This window comes from Gopherus flavomarginatus, chromosome 10 (genome assembly GCF_025201925.1).
Source record: "Gopherus flavomarginatus isolate rGopFla2 chromosome 10, rGopFla2.mat.asm, whole genome shotgun sequence".
NCBI lineage: Eukaryota > Metazoa > Chordata > Testudines > Testudinidae > Gopherus > Gopherus flavomarginatus.
In genome coordinates this window covers 23,838,500-23,856,349 of record NC_066626.1, presented here as the reverse complement: position 1 = coordinate 23,856,349, position 17,850 = coordinate 23,838,500, and the positions used below count along the sequence as shown (strand labels likewise).

At 42.6% G+C, this 17,850-nt stretch overlaps 1 long non-coding RNA gene across 1 annotated transcript in view; it reads left to right on the top strand.

Moving 5' to 3' along the window:
* Positions 1-17,649, top strand: part of LOC127058987 (uncharacterized) — a 253,128-nt gene extending 235,479 nt beyond the window's left edge. Inside the window, exon 2 of the long non-coding RNA XR_007776521.1 lies at positions 16,330-17,649. This is a non-coding gene — a long non-coding RNA (uncharacterized LOC127058987). The remainder of the gene's footprint in view (positions 1-16,329) is intronic.
* Positions 17,650-17,850: the final 201 nt, after the last annotated feature.

Genomic DNA, 17,850 nt, shown 5'->3' with positions numbered 1-17,850 from the left:
TCATCAACGGAAGTTGGTCCAATATAAGAGATTACCTCACCCACCTTGTGTCTCAAGGTATTCTGTGTGAGTCAGTGTGTAGCCTAAACTTACTAAAGAATGGTGTGATGAGGGTGCCTACACAGGGCCTGAGTAAAGAGACAGGGCCAATTAACCCTGTGACAGGCTGCACCAGGGAAGGAATCAGGTCTGGTAAGTTTTTAACTGAGGATGAAACCTAGCTGGGCAAAAGGCAGGCTAAACTGCTATAAAACAGGAAGTGGTGAGTAAGAAGGGGCCTGTGGGCTTAGGGCTTGGCTACACTTGAGAGTTACAGCGCTGATGGTGGCTTTACAGCACTGTAACTTACTCCCCGTCCACACTTGCAAGGCACATACAGCGCTGTATCTCCCTGGCTACAGCGCTGGCTGTACTCCACCTTGACGAGAGGAATAAAGAGAACAGCGCTGCTCTTGCAGCGCTGGGATGCCAGTGTAAACAGTGATTAACCTTGCTATGCTGTAACTGACCTCCGGAACCTTCCCATAATGCTTTTTAAGTAAAGATAACACTCTTTGTTTTGTTGTGATGCCTCTCTTTATTTTGTTGTGAACTCAGGGCTCCTGGAGCTGCTTATCTAAAAAACAAACACAGCTACTGTTTGCTGTGAATGAGGCAGGCAGAGAGATGAATGTCCATAGCCAGTGTTTGCTTGAGGAGAGAAGCAGCCCAGGAGTCAGGGGTCCGTTTTGGAGCAGCTGCTTATCTGGTCTGAAGGCTATTTGCATTTAGTGAATGAGAGAGGGGTGGGGGAAGGGGTTGAAACTTTTAAAATGATTGAAGGTTGGTGCTGTGTATCTTCAAGTCCTTAGAACTTGCAAGGCAGGGAGCTGACAGAGTGTCAGCTCCAAAAATCCACACACTGTCTCCCTCACGCTCCCGGTCACACTCCACCCCACCCCCATCTTTTGAAAAGCACGTTGCAGCCACTTGAATACTGGGATAGCTGGCCATAATGCACCACTTCCAACACCGCTGCAAATGTGGCCACACTGCAGCGCTTTCCCTACACAGCTGTACAAAGACAGCTTTAACTCCCAGCACTGTACAGTTGCAAGTGTAGCTAAACCCTTAAGAGAGGGAAAGGAGGAAACGAGGGGGGGGAGAATAGAAGTCCTGGGATCCTGACTCTGAGGGAAGGGTGCACTCAGAGGAGGGTGGCAAAGGAGCCTGATAGAGGTGAAATAGGAAGTAGCCCAGAGAAACGGCAACAAGATTTGGGACAGTGCAGACTGTTGTTGCTGAGCATATGATCCTTGGGCTGGAACCCAGAGGAGCAGGCAGGCCTAGATTCCCCTACCAGTTACTGGGGAAGTGGCACAGATGAGAAAGTGGAACAGAAGATTGCCTGGGATGCTCATCCAATAGGACTTTGATACTTTGGAAGGGGAGAACTATAGTGACCTGGGGGGGGGGTCACCAAGTCATAACTTGACTCCAGAGAGAGACACAACAGGGAGAGAAAATGAAGGAGGGGGCATCATACCGGTGGTGAGCTAATCCCAGATGGGCCACAAGAAAGCACCACAATGGTGAGTAGTGAACCCTCTGACAATAGCTCCTAACAGATGTCGCCTTGGCAACACTAAAATGAAGGAGCTGTCTGTGTAGTTACAGAACAAATGCAGAATGGTCAGCATCAGTGTAAATTCCCTATGCCTTCTGCCAACTTCCTCAATTTTGAGCAGGAGAAATCTTTTCCTCACCTTCGTCTTCTCTCTCTGATTTCCATGGCTGGTGTCTTTTTGTCTGTATTTGAGATGGTAACTCTTAGGGCAGGGACCTAGTTTTTATATTCACCTGTAAACATCATGCGCATCTGTGGCTCTTCAGAAAGAACTGATGCTCTGGCCTCTGAACCATGTGCAGTTCGATCTCTATTCCCATGCATTCCTCAAAACAAGGCTACAGATTTTGGTAGCCGCTTTTCACAAAGTGGCCTTTTGTTCACGAATAGCAAACCTGCGGTCACAAATTCATTTTGGGTACAGTACCAAAGAGCAGACAGATGCTAACATCACCAGAGGTAGATCTGAATTGGTGACCTCAAGGTGAAAGACTCTATTACCACTCTGCTGGGTAATATATTTCTTGGGTACACAGGTTATCTATAGCCATGACATTTGTAGTTGTTCCTCTTGGGATTTTTGGAGGTTTTATTTTTTTTTTCCTTCATCTGAATCTACAGTCATACTACTTACCCACAAGCCCTTGTCAGTAAACAGCTGTTTGGCACAGTTTCACCATGTGAGTCAGTAAATCATTAAAAATTCTCATTAAAGTTAGCTACACAGAAGTTGTTTTTTTGCACATATCCCATTCACCAGTAGATGTCCTCAGTCACAAAGCTACTGTACCATGGTAGTGCAAGTGTTGGATAGGACTAATGAGGAGCCAATTTATTGTTATGACTGTAGGCTTCAGATCAACCCTATTTAAACAGTCTCTGAACTCTCTAGATTTGGCTCTTTAGTGAACCTTTGCATATTCACCCGCTTTGGTCCTGGGCTCCCCTGATGCCCTATAACCTTTTCACATGGATACGAAGGTGACCAAAAATTCCTAATATTTAAGATCAATTGTACAAGTAGATTCATCCAAAAGTCTTAATTTCTAACAGTAATAGTGGCAGGCCCTGGTTTATGTTGCCATTTGAAATACTGTGGTATTTTTCACATGGCCCTGATCATTTGGGGGCTCTGTCCAAGTTTCCCCACTCTGTCTTCAAGGCCGGTTCCAGGTTCATCCTGTCTTCACTTCAGGTTATATATAGGTCACAATTTTCCAGTCTCCTATGTGTTGCTCTCCAGTGATCAGCACTCAGGGTATGTCTATGCTGAAGCAGGGAGTGAGCTTCTCAGCCCAGGTAGACAGACTTGCACTAGTGAGATAGCATGCTAAAAACAGCAGTTTGGACATTGCAATCTGGGCTCTCAGGTGGACTTGAGAGCCCAAGCCACACAATCAGCAGTGATGCAGCTCTCTGCTTTGAGGAGCTGAGAGATTTAACACATGGGGGAGACAGGTGGTGTTTTTTAATGGAGGTTTTCAGCTAGATTTCATTTTGACCTGTCAGCCTTGTCCACATCCCTTTAAATGACAAATTGTACCTTCCTTTTTTTTTTTTTTTTTTAAGATTCTGACTTATATATCATAGTGGGGCTTAAGCTGCAAAGATCAGATTCAGAGCCAAACTTTCCCAAAGCTCTCAGAGGTTTTGGTTTTGGTCTGTCTTTGCTATATCTTCTTAAAGGCAGGAGTAGTTATTGCATCAAACAGGTATGACATTAACTACACAGGCTCACTTGTCAGACTATCACAGAGAGAAGTTGTGTTTTGCCAGCTTCTGGTGGCCAGCGGTCCTATGTACTGTATATATACACTTTTAATAGAACATTGAGAATAAAGCTTTCCTAATGGTAACCAACTCCTTTCTCACCGGAAAAGGAGACAAGAAAAGATTAGGGGCTCTATTCTGGCCTTTGCTGCAGCCCCTTTTTGGAAATCTTGGTCTTAATTACCAGTCAGACCAAGTTTCTCAAGAACTGCTCAGAACAGGTTTTTTAACGTTTTTTTTTTACACACTATTTTTGCCCCAAAATAGGAACAACGTCATTCCACCTTCTACTGAGCTCAGAATGCACCTGTTCAAAACCCTGCTGCATATGAACAGGGCCAGTTCTGCTAAGGTGGGAGCATAGGTGGTTCCTTAAAGCAGTAAATAGCCCATGTCCCTCTGTGGATAGCTGTTAGGCAGTAGGAAGCAGACCTCTCAGCACAAAACTATTCAAAGTAAGATTTCCTGCTCTAATATTGACTGTAGCCTTAAGTATCACTGGTTCTTCTACACCCTAGTTTCTTTCCTGCAGATCCATATGAGGGATGTAGAGACGGCCCTGTCTGACTTTTTGCCAGTCAAAAGATGGAAAAACATGTCTCTTTGTGCAGCCAGGATAAGGGAAAGCAGAAAGTGCTTTCTGCTGTGTATCACTCTCCCAGGTGAGAGCCAGAGTTCTGTTAGCCAAGAAGAAGAACAAATGGCCTAACCCCCCCCTTCCCCCCCGCAATGCATTCATCTTCTGACAAAGAAAACCAACTGGTGTGAGGATAGAGCTCCCAATAGTAGAGGATGACACGCTATTGATGTGATCACTACAAGAGACCCACCTTCATAATGAGGAAAGGAAAGTCTCTTCCCCCTGCACCATCTCCTCCTTCAGCTATTTGTTTTAATCTGAAAGAAATTGTCTATAGGCTGGGGCCATAGTGCAGTACAGGGTGGACTGCAGAATTTCCCTTGGGCCATTAAGCACTCAGTGTAGCTATTTGGAACTACATGGTGTAGGAGGTGGGGAGAGTCATTTACATGCCCTTTTCACTCAGGCCATGGCTACACTAGAGAGTTGCAGCGCTGGTGAGGGGGTTACAGTGCTGCAACTTAGGATGTGGCCACACTTGCAAAGCACGGCCAGCGCTGCAACTCCCTGGTTGCAGCGCTGGCTGTACACCCGGTCGAGCCTCGGGTGTAGCGATTCCAGCGCTGGTGATCCAGTGCTGGTCAGCAAGTGTGGACCCCACCAGCGCTTTTATTGACCTCCGGGGTATAAGGAGGCATCCCAGAATTCCTGTCCACAACAAACCGGAAGAAAGGGAGAGGTCGGAGTTCAGCCAAACTGCTTATTTAAAAAACAAAGACAGCTCCTGTTTGCTGAGCGAGCGGAGGCAGGCGGGAGAATTACTTTGGAATGTTCACAGCTGTTTGCTTGAAGAGAGAAATGGCACGCTCACACGGCAGAGGGGGAGGGGGAAGTCCATGTTGAGCAGATGCTTATCTGGTCTGACGGCTATTTAGGAGTACATAATTTGCATTTAGTGAATGAGAGAGGGGTGGGGGAAGGGGGTCAGAACTTTTAAAATGATTGAAGGTAGGCACTGTGTGTCTTCCAGTCCTTAGAACTTGCAAGGCAGGGAGCTGAGAACAGTGTCAACTCCAAAAATCCATTCTGTCTGTCTCCTCCACGCTCCCTGTCACATTCCACCCCACCCCCCTCTTTTGAAAAGCACGTTGCAGCCACTTGAATGCTGGGATAGCTGCCCACAATGCACCACTCCCAACAGCGCTGCAAATGCTGCAGCGCTGGTAGCTGTCAGTGTGGCCACACTGCAGCGCTGGCCCTACACAGCTGTAAGAACACAGCTGTAACTACCAGCGCTGCAGAACTGTAAGTGTAGCCATGGCCTCAGTGAGCTCTCCCATTCTCGGGCAGAGAGCTGTGATTTCTTTGGTTTCTTCCTCCTGCAGCAAGCTGCCTGTTCTGCTGAGTGGGCTGGCCTGCCATGAAGCTGGTATCCACGACCTTCCAGAGTTTGTGTACCCTAGCTGGCCACAGGTCTATCTTGCTATATCAAGACTATGGGGTGTCATCTGCATAGCAGGAGGCTTCCTTAGCATACAATTCTGTGCTTTTCTCTCCTGATTTTCTTTCAGTGATCCAGCATTGCCAACCCCAGCTGTGCAAAACTAATGTGTTAAGCTCCCAAAATCATGAAACTGGCTTAATAATCATCATACTTATTTTAAAAAATGAGGTGCTTTCTCTTTGCCTTCTGGTTTCTGATCATTCAGGGAGTGCTTATATCACACTTCCAAGCTTTTCCTCCCACAGCGATGAAGGCCAGAAACTAACTTCCTTAATGGAAGCAGAAATTCTCATCTATTCACATGCCCTCAGGAATCGGGGCCTTAAGAACAACACCAAATTCTGTGAGACTTGTGATAAGATCACTAGAGGTGGCAACACTGCTGATCCAAATTTGGGAGAGGGGGAGAGAGATACATGTGTGAGCTAATAGACCAGGCCTGCTTGTGAAAACAGAAAGGACTCTGATCTTTCCATCAATGATCATGGTGGTGGTCTTTTGTCTGAAATTCTTTTTCTCTTCCATGCACAGTATGTACGTTAGTCTAATAAATTAAAATGGTAACATAATGCTTATGGCTCTGACTATACTATGGTTCTAATCAAGTTAGGAACTTGCTAACAAGAGAACCAAGTTTAAATTCATTTCTACCTAACACAGTTCCCCACACTAGGGCTTTTCTATGTGTCTGTGTGCAAGGAGATAGTAAACCCTACTAAAAATGGCTTCCCGTTTTTTTTGTTTGTTTAGCTCAGTCTTATTTATGGGAAAAAAAATCCATAATTTTCCACCCAGAAGAACTAAAATCTTCTTCATTGAGGGGGAAAAACCCCAGTTAACTTGTGCTGCAAGCAGAGCAGGTCACTCTCATCAGTCCTCTTTAATACACGTTTTTAACTTTAATGAATCACTAGCAAAATGGCCACCCAATTATTAAACTATGTTTCCCAAAAAGCCACAGTCATAAGGTCAAAGTTCATATTACCCTATTGGGTATTAAAAGCTCCAACTTCTGATCTTCCCTTCATTAATGGGTTTTAGAATCCTTTGCTCCCATCTATCAAGACATAGCTGTGCAACAAAACATACAACTTACATATATTTAAATTATTAACTTTACAACCACCCTTTCTGGATTGCAGAATATACCATTAATTTTTATAATCATCCTTTTAGTTTTTTCTAGGCAGAAGTAAATAAATCACTCCTCTTAAGCGCAGAAAGACCTGTTAAAGACAGAGCCATTACTTTAAAAAAACAACAACACAGAACAAAACTTCTAATCCAATATATTTCCTGCCCTAGGCTAAAATGTGTATGTTTCGGTATTACTCTATCATTCACCTTCCCCTCCTCATCTCTGTCCCTCTCACACATACACATTCACTCTCTCTCTCTGCCATTCTGCTCTGCAACTTCCTGGAGATTTCATTTAACTAAAACAACTGGACATCAAACTGAACAGTGGCTTGCCTGGGAAGGTAAAGACTATAGGGATCAAAATGTTGGAGGACCTGGAGAGGCAGACATCTTTAAGGCCCTAAACTTGTAAACAGATCCATATGGGCTGTCTCTGTCTGGCCCCTGTGCAGAGCTCTGTGAATTGTGGTTTTAGCTACAGTTGAGAGCTTGCTTGACATCTGTTTGGAACTCATTTGGAAAGCCATCTGAATTTAACTTGGCCTCTATCCTTTTAAAAAAAAAAATCTTGTTAATGCAAGGCAGCCAAATGTTTAATGGACTAATTCTAGTGTAATCAATTTAAGACTCTCTCAGGAAAGAATTGTAGAGAAAGATGCCACTATTGTGGGAAAACAGTGGATGGCACTGTTGGTTTGTAGCTATCAATCAATAAGGGATGCAAGGCTTAAGATGCAGTATTTTAAAACAATTATTAAACAATAAAAATGCAGCTGGGCCCAAGGCTGTCAAACCTGTGATGGAGGAGTCATAACAAAGACATTTAATTCCTATTTTGGAGATGCTGCAAATGAACATCTTTGAGAGCACAGGTGATGAGAGCAAATGACCATCTCAAATCCAGTGTTTCAGAGTGGCCTTTTTGATCTGGGAACTTGGGTGCAAAAGAAATACAGCTTAGTTGATAATTAAGCTAGTAACAATCATAACAGCAAAGGAAGCTGTGCTGAGAACTGCATGCACAATGCTGAGATGTTTGCATGCCTGTCCCAAATGGCATCCTTTGATCATGGTTTACTCAGATAGAAGAAGGAAGGGATGTTTTTGAGGACATCTTTGAAGCCTTATATTGATTATGCATGCAAGGTATGCTTCTCCTTAGCAGTGTTTGTATCTCCGTTGCAGTGAGTGAGTGTGTGTGCACGTGCACGCAGTTGGACTGAACTAATCTTGAAGGGTATGAAACAGTGATTCCTCAGTGGTAGCGTTAAACCACGCCCTGTTTTCTCTTAAGGGGGGATGGGTTAGGTTCCTTTAAACAAGTTGTATCTTGAGATTGGATTTGTCAAGGGAAAGGCTATCTTCTCATACTGCAAAGTACTTTGTATCCCATGTCTGTAAATTCTAATTTAAATCGAATGCAGAAGAGAAAAGGGAGGATTTAGTGGTGGAAAAAAGCAGATCCATCAAACATGTAAGGGTCCAAAATATGGCTAGGATGCATAAAGCTAGAGAACTAGACACTGAGATATGTTTCTTTCTAAATGACATGATCAGATAATTCTGCAAGGTCATAAGGTCTGTATCAGGGATATGTAATAAATCTCAGATCAATCCCTCTTAATGGCCCTTTGCCTAAACTAACATTTTTGAGGTTTCCATAGAGCCATATGATAAAAATCTTATAATAATCTTACACTTAATACAAATTGTTGACTTTCATTGCTATGGATGCAGTACAAAAAGCACTTACAAGATTGAATCGCATGATTTTCTATAGCAGCAGATGGAAGCAATGATCCTGAAATCAAGAACTTCCCTATGTTAAATTGTTAATTTTTTTTTTAATTTGCATTATGAGCTAACTGAAACTGACTTTCTTAATATGCCTTGTCTCTAAATCATGCAGAAGCTGCTGACGTTGTCACTGTTTTGGGTGAAACATGAAAAGCATTAGATGGATAATGTGCATCATTTGTATCAGACAAAGCATCTGTAATGCAAAAAAAATACAATGGCATTTTTTTAAAAGAAAAGTTCCAGCTGCTAAACTTTGGACCAAAGTCATCCTGATGTACCTAGGCTGAAGTTAACAAAATTACACCAGGGATAAATAATAATAAACTGAGTTGAAATGTGGAGTGGATCCTAAGACTAATGTGTATTCTTGGGATCTTTAATGACAATGGTCAGAACCTTGGATTTCTCCTGTGAGAGATGGCACGTTCATCAGCACAGTGTCTTCTCTAACACCATACTTTGGGACTAGAGCTGGCTGAAAAATGGGGATTTTCAAATGTGCCTAACTAGATTAGGTAAGCACCACTGATTTTGACTGGAGTTTGGTGCCTAACCTGCTTAGGTGCTTTTGATAATCCCACTAGATGACTAAAACTTTTTGAAAATCTGCTAGTTCAAGCAGCAGAGCTCATGCTCTTACATCCTCAGGTCCTGGGTTCAGTCCCTGCAGACAGTGCAATCAGGGGCATCATTATACACTCATAATGAAATCACCAGAGCTCTGAAACCTTTCCACGCTAAATGATCTACAAAGCTGATGTATCACATCCACTGATTGATGTGCTTGGTTCAGAACTTCATATGTCATGCTCAGCCAATATGCTGAGTTAAGGTGTTAGCTCAGCTCCATAAATACTGTATCAGTTTTTAACATGCCTCAAATGTAACCTTTGAGGAGATACCTTGCCTGTTGGGCAGCTACAGAATGTATTTAAGCCTGGTATGATTTGCTAGGTAATCTATTTGTCTAAATAAGCTTAATGATGTTGCTGTCTAGTAGATAGTGATTTTGATGACATATGTGTCTTCCACAAGATTTGTCTGCTTTCACAAGATAGAGAGAGTGTGTATCTGCATTAATGTGCTAGAAAATGTACATGGGTGAATTCTGTCACACTTCCAGTGTGCTGTATTCAGTTTTCAGTGCACTGCCAGAACCTTACAGTGTAATGCATGATTTGGATTACTAAACGTTGGAAATTAATGTATTCACATCACTGAATGATTAATTTACAGTTTAGGACTGAACAAAACTGCATGCTGCACTTACAATATTTGATTGGCTGCAAACACAAAAACTAAATACATTCTTGTAGAGAATTGCTGGTTCATCCCCTAAAATAATACTATTTCATTACTTTTGAAGAAAGGGAAGCACCAAAATAGCAACCTTGGTCATCCGAGACAGTTCCAGAAAGCTAGAATAGGGGGAAATAACTTAAACCAAGCAAGTTCTTTAATACATGATGCTGGAAAGCAGCCTTGTGAAAACTGGATCAAGTTAATAAATTAAAATGATGCATTTCTTAACAAAGTAATATCACAGCAAAGAAGAGTGATGACAACCTAGACATATCTGTTTTCTCTCAGATTCTGTAGGTTCCTTATGCCCTGGAGATTTCAGTAAATTGGAACATCTCCATCCAGGGAATTCTGCCTTTCTGGTCTCTCCATTGTATACCATTTGTATACACAGCAGAATGAAATAATGGGAATGTGAGGCCTGATTGTTTAGTACACTCTAGTAGTGAACTAGAAAGTAGAACTTGCACAGCGTACTCTGGATAAAGTTGTGTCTCTCTTACAGAGCATCAAGACTACTCGTAAGCACTGTAGACCTAGTCAAGGAAAAGTGAACATAAAGGGTGAAGCAGCCTCAGCTGCTTTCCAGTCACTTATCACCTGTGGGAACAAGACAGAACCCCTGTAGTGGCCACATTTCTGTACAGGATGCGACTGTTTTTCTCTAGTTCTTAGTTTAGTTAAACCCAGAGGCAAAAAAGCTTAGGGGTGCCTCTTGTAACAGCTCCCCAGAAGAGGCAACAATTCCAGAGGAGGCAGAGACCCAATGCCCCTTCCCCCTTTGCCATGCAACCTTCATCAGCAGCTTTGACAGAGCAGGTGAGAGCTGCACAGAACCATAGGATCTGTCCTCCCCCCTCCATTTGGGAATAATCTGTTTTTTGTTTTCAGCAGGCCTGGAACCAGATAACCTTGTACCAATTTGGATCCTGGAAATAGTGGATAGGGGATAATGTCCCTCCCTACCCATATTCCCCATGCCTCTCAGGGACCCCTTGTCACAAGGCCCTACTAAAAGAGGTAGACTCCCTTCAGCAACTGAGTGCTGTGCAGAAAGTACCCATGGAGTTCCAGAGCAAAGGGCTCTATCCACATTATTTCGTAGTCCTGAGAAGTGGGGTTTGTAGTATTCCACTGATAAGTAGATAAACTCTTCATTGTGAACAGGAACTATGTACAGAAATGAGGTAACAAAACTTTCTACTGCTCTGTGTAGCTGTTGCCTATAAATGCCCTGGCCTAGGTGTCTGTTTCTGCCCCAGCAGGGAGTATGTCCCAGAAAACCAAAAACTGTATCTAGGGTGCACAGGAAGTGTGACATTTCTATACTTCCTGGAGGACTTGCTACAGTGTTGGTACCTCATTCTGGCCCTCCCACTCAATGCCAGCTATTCTGAATTACACACAAGTCCTAAAGTGTTCGGGATTCTCCATCAGTTCCACAAGAGTATACCTGGCAGCTGTTTCCGCTTATCATAGTCTTCTCAAAGTGGTTAAAGGTAATTTTCTGCTACTCAACAAAAGCACAATCTCAGTATTTGTGGATTCTGAAAATGTAAATCCTTACATTCATTGAGTAACTTAAGGTTTTTGACCAAGTGTCTTGTCCTTGTATTCATTTTGGCCAAATGCCTAGGAGTTTGTCACTTGGCAAAATGAATGGTTTGACAGCATTGCTATATCTCTATGTGAACTATACCAGAAACTTGCAACAGCGTGCATCACATTTTAATAGCAACAATGTCTCATGGACACTTGCCCTTGCATTGATGGGAAGGCAGACCACGTCCCCTAACGCTATGGTCACAACTCATCCCAGAGGCAACTTCAGCCAGTACATGGAGAAGTACTATCATTTCATATGTTTTTTGATTGTCCTTCTAATGCAATTAGCATTTTGTCCTTTGGAGAAAAGTTTCTCTCCTTTAGCTTTGATTTCATCCACTCCGTTCTCTTCTTGTCTGTCTCCACATACTTCCTAGACACCTGGGACCTGATTCTCCTTACCTATACTTGAGTAAATCAGGAATAATTCCATTGGGATCAATGGAGTTCAACTGGTATAAAACTAGTGGGAGTGAGAGGAGAATCAGGATTCCAAGTCTCTTGCCCCTTGCCTATACATATCATGCACCTGCTTGTCTTCTCTGCTGCACATACTGTCCAGCGGTTCCACTCACTCCTTGTCCTCTGGTCACATAAAGTGTTGTGCTGTCCATAGCACCCAATCTGGCAGTGCCAGCATTACACAGTTGTTACAAAAGGAATAGAAGAGCAGCCTCAATATTCCGAGCCATTTTTTGCAGGGATAACTTTGGGTTACACAGGACCCATAAATGCTTCTGTGTCATAAACCTAAATCCTGTAAATATCCTGGTTTGACGTGTCTAGCTAATATTTGCTATTCATTATTAGTTTCTTTTCTAAAATTTGGGACAATAAGGGGAAAATTAACCAGGATCAAATTGCCCAGTCAAACATCTCTTTATTGTTATCTGCGCTGCTTTGTTTTTTTCCAGACTTCGTATTTCCTAGCAATATCTTGGCAATGCACCTCACAACTGAGCACCCTTCTTGAGAAGTGTGCTTTATCCAAATGGATTTACTATTGTTACAAGCATGACAGCCTCTTAAGTTAAATTAGCATCTCTCCAATGATTATTCTTTCTCTGTGTCAATACAGAACTGAGCCCATGCCTTTCTTTAAGACCATGTTTCTAATCTTGCTGTCTGCAATCAATGGCTACAAAAATATATTCACCATCCAGTATGAAATCTTTCCTTTTAGTCTTCTGTTTATTTTAAAACCTGACCAGCTCGACATTAACAAGATTAGACAGCAGTCAGTCCAAGAATCACACTTTCCTTTTTGGTGACCACTTTGATAACACTGTGTGTCTGATGTATTGCAGCATGGTTACACTGACATTTACAGGCCAGTTCCCCAGGCTGAACTGTGCTTGGTGCAGAAGGAGGAAAAGCAGCTTGGTGCCTGATATGAGGGGAGAAAGCGGCACTAACCCACTTTATCTGCTCCCATGATCATCTGAGACTGCACAGCCCAGATATCAGATCCAAGCATGGACTGAAGAACTGTCAGCATACATCACTGCTGAGGTCCACCGAATACATATGGAGTTAATTGGGATTAGCCCTGATTGTATTATTTGTCCCACTATCCCTAACTGAATTTGGCCCCATCACACATAGAATCATAGGACTGGATGGGACCTCAAGAGGTCATACCAAAGCTCAAGAAGCCTTGAAATGTTAGAGCCATCACCTGTTAAACAGATCCATGCTCCTCCTGGCTGCTAAAAGCTAGGAAAGAACTATGCCCATGACTAATGGAAGTCGCTGCTTCTTTCTGAGCACAGCTACCAAACTCCTTGAACAACGTAATAGTTCACCCAATCCTCAAGAAGCCAATGCTGTACCTTCTACATCTTTGTAACTGCCATCCCATCTCTAGTATCCCATTCCTGGAAAAAATAACTGAGAAAGCAGTACCCACCAACCTCCAACAACACATGACATCAGCCAACATCCTGGGTACCTCACAATCAGGGTTCACCCCAGGATACAGCACAGAAACCATTCAAATGTCACTGAAAGTCAACCTCCTCAAGGCCATGGACTCAGGCGACACCTCCAAGCTCATAGTGCTGGACCTCTCTTCAGCCTTTGATTCAGTGGACCACAAGACTCTGAAAACCCACCTTCTGATTTTTGGATGGCTTGGGACCAGGCTGGTTTGACTGCACTGGCTGCCAGGAGTCCACAGAGCTCATTCTGGCAGTCAGGGCTTATTGGGGCACAGGGACTCACTGGCTACGTCTCCTTTGAATGAGACACACCACTTACACTGGGGATTGGATGGCACAGAAGCCACTCCAGCAGCTTTGTATATGGGATTCTCCTCTGCAGATTCTCTTACGGGGCAGATCCACCAGTATTGGGGCAATGCTGCTGAAACTGTCAACAAGGGTGTCAGTTAACACAATCATGGGGATGGTTTTAATTATGTAAAAACCGGACAGAGACCAACAAACCCATTTCACAAGCTGCCAGATAATCTCTAAATAGAGGTAAGATTATGATCCCTGCTGATACGGCTCAGATGAGAACTAGAAACCTAGCTATACAATTAGCCACCAACCTCTCTTCCCACTCCCCCCCCATCCCCTGCTACTCAGACTTTACTTTTTAAATTACATATTTTCCTCTAACCTGAATTACTTTAACATAAGAACAGAAGAACAGCCATACTGGGTGAGACCAAAGGTTCATTAAGCCCAGCATCCTATCTCCTGACAGCAGCCAATGCCAGGTGCCGCAGAGGGAATGAACAGAACTGATAATTATCAAGTGATCAGTCCCCTGTTGTCCATTCCCAGCTTCTGTCAAACAGATGCTAGGGACACCATCCCTGCGCATCTTGGCTAACAGCCATTGATGGACTTATCCTCCATGAATTTATCTAGTTCTTTTCTGAACTCTGTTATAGTCTTGGTCTTCACAACATCCTCTGTCAAGGAGTTCCACAGATTAACTGTACGTTGTATGAAAAAATACTGCCTTTTGTCTGTTATAAACCTGCTGCCTATTAATTTCATGTGGTGACCCCTAGTTCTTGTGTTATGAGAAGGAGTAAATAAAGCTTCCTTATTTACTTTCTCCACACCAATCATGATTTTATAGACCTCTTTCAGACCACCTTTAAAGGTGGCTATTACCAATTTTTAATACATTTTAAATATTTAAAGCAGTTTTCATGTTCATAAAAATATAAAAGGACAGACAGTATAGGCAGCTCCTCCAAACACCTTCATCCTGATTTACAACATCCCCTGCTGGGCCATTGCTGGACTACTCTTGGGCAGACACTACCATTCATAGGCTCTATCTATACCGAGGTTTCTCTGAATATCTCCCACCATTGCTGACTCTCCATCAGCGTTACCTGTGGTAGGTGTGCTAGGTATAGGCTCAGCTTTTAGTATATTTACCACCATGTCATCTCATAGCAGGTCTAGGACAATTGTGGGAAACCCTTTTGGACAGGGTAACAAGCCTTGAGGATGTGGAGAAGCAGTAGAGGTGATATATCTCAACTTTAGTAAGGCTTTTGATAGTATCACGTGATCATCTCATAAACAAGCTACAGAAATATAGCCCAGACCAACCTATTATCAGGTGGGTGCACAACTAGTTGGAAAAACATACTCAAAGAGTAGTTATTAGTGGTTCACAATCAAACTGGAAGAGCATATCAATAGGGATTGGTCCTGGGTCTAATTCTGTTCAATATCTTCATAAATAATTTGGATAATGGCATAGAAAGTACACATAAAGTTTACAGATGATACCAAGCTGGGATGAGTTGCAAGTACTTTGGAGGACAGGATTAGAATTCAAAATGATCTTGACAAACTGGAGAAATTGTCTGAAATAAATAGGATGAAATTCAATAATGACAAATGCAAAGTACTCCACTTAGGAAGGAACAATCAGTTGCACACATACAAAATGGGAAATGACTGCCTAGGAAAGAGTAAAGCAGAAAAGGATCTGGAGGTTATAGTGGATCACAAACTAAATATGAGTCAATAATGTAATACTCTTGCCAAAAAAACAAAAAACAAAAACGGCAGCAAACCTCATTCTGGGATCTATTAGCAGGAGTGTTGTAAGCAGGACATGAGAAGCGATTCTTCCACTCTACTCAGCACTGGTAAAGCCTCAACTGGAGTCCAGTTTTGGCCACTACATTACAGGAAAGATGTGGACAAATTTGGAGAAAATCCAGAGAAGAGCAACAAAAATGATTAAAGGTTTAGAAAACATGAGCTATGAGGAAAGACTGAAAACATTGGGTTTGTTGAGTCTGGACATAGGCACCGACTCTGTGGGTGCTCCGGGGCTGGAGCACCCATGGGGAAAAATTGGTGGGTGCAGAGCACCCACTGGCAGCTCCCCAACCTCCCTCCCCTCCCCTAGCTCACCTGCGCCTCCTCCCCTGAGTGGCCACCACATCCTGCTTCTCCCACTTCCCTCCTAGTGCTTGTGCTGTGAAACAGCTGTTTCGTGCAGCAAGCCTGGACGGGAGTGGGGAGGAAGAGTAAGGCAGCATGCTTGGGGAAGAGGCAGGGCCAGGGTGGGGATTTGGGGAGGGATCCAATAGAGGCAGGGAGGGTGGAGTCAGGGTGGGGCTGGGGTCAGGGCCAGGGGAGGACACGAGCACTCACTGGAGCCGACAAAAGTTGGCACCTGTGAGTCTGGAGAAGAGAAGACTGAGAGGGGACATGATAACAGTCTTCAAATATGTAAAAGGTTATTATAAAAAGGAAAGTGATACATTGTTCTCCTTATCCACTCAGAATAGGACAAGAAGCAATGAGTTTAAATTACAGCAAAGGAGACTTAGGTTAGATATTAGGAAAAGCTTCCTAACTGTCAGGGTACCTAAGCACTGGAAGAAATTGCCTAGGGAGGCTGTGGTATCTCTATCGTTGGAGGTTTTTAAGAACAGGTTAGATAAACACCTATCAGGGATGCTCTAGATCAGGGGTCGGCAACCTTTCAGAAGTGGTGTGTCAAGTCTTCATTTATTCACTCTAATTTAAGGTTTTGCGTACCAGTAATACATTTAAACGTTTTTAGAAGGTCTGTTTCTATAAGTCTATAATATATAACTAAACTATTGTTGTATGTAAAGTAAATAAGGTTTTTAAAATGTTTAAGACGCTTCATTTAAAATTAAATTAAAATGCAGAGCCCACCAGACCAGTGGCCAAGACCCAGACAGTGTGAGTGCCACTGAAAAGCAACTTGCATGCTGCCTTCAGCATGCATACCATAGGTTGCCTATTGCCTACCCTTGTTCTACATAATACTTAGTCCTTCCTCAGTGCAGGGGACTGGACTAGATGACCTATCCAGGTCCCTTCCCTACATTTCTTTGATTAGACAAGGCCACGTGACCTGACTTTGTAAGGCACTGAGCACTGCCTGCCCTGAAGTGACCTCAGTTGGGGAGGATCAGCAAGATCAGGTCTTGGGATAAAATCCTCTCCACTGTAGAGTAGATCTATGAATAATGAAGAAGGGAGTAAATCTTCAGGGCTTAAGCAGTGTATATGGCCACGTGCAGGCAGGCCTCTGCACTGGGATGAATTTTATCCATACTGAACTTTCTGTTAGGGCCTGGTTTGTGTGACTTGAATAGGACCTAAACTGATCAGCAAACTCATTTCCATTTGCAGTTGAACCATTGTAACACATTGCCAAAGACAAATGGCTATGCCTATATACACCAACCTAAACGTATCATATAAGTTAACTCCTTCATAACTTTGTTTACTCTGCTGTTAAGATAGGAACCTTTTTTTCTTCTCAAATCCTTGGAAATGTACTGTAATGGGTTTTCTCCAAATTTGTCATCTAAATAGTTTTTTCTGATGCTTTCCTTTGTGTACAGTCTTTTTTGGTTGCTTTTCTTCAGCATGCATTTTAAAATATAACCTTCCAATTGTCACAGAACTGTATGTATTTATCACTGTGACATTTGAAAGTATGTAAATGACTTGCAGATGTTCTACTGTACTGTAACCAAAGTTAGCTTTGTCACTTTCACACACCCATGACAAAACCATATTGGCTCAGAAAGAAACTCAGCACACTAAGCTTGCTAGTTTCTCTTTTTATATAAAATGTTTCTAGGTCCTAAGTAATTAAAAACAGGAGCCCGTTTGTATGATAGCAATCAGTCCAAAGAATGAGGCACATGTAACATCTTAGCATTTTTATGGTAGTTGTGTGTGTGAAAGTTAAAGATGCATAACCAGTAAAGCGTCCTGAAATATTTGTGGTACATTACAATTATGAGTTCCTGTGTATATATTTCATGTAGCATATTATTACGGACATTAAACTTTAGTAAATATTTTCTTGCTCACATGATTCTATTAGTATCTTTCAACATGAACAAATGTTGAAGTCACTTTATGAACTGGCAACAGTATATCTTGTTTGCTGATGTCAAATTATGAGAACAATGCAATCGTGTTAATTATGTAAATCTCCAGACCACAAAAAATCTTAAATTGCAGGAACAATTGGAAGTATAGATTAGTAACTTTTATATTT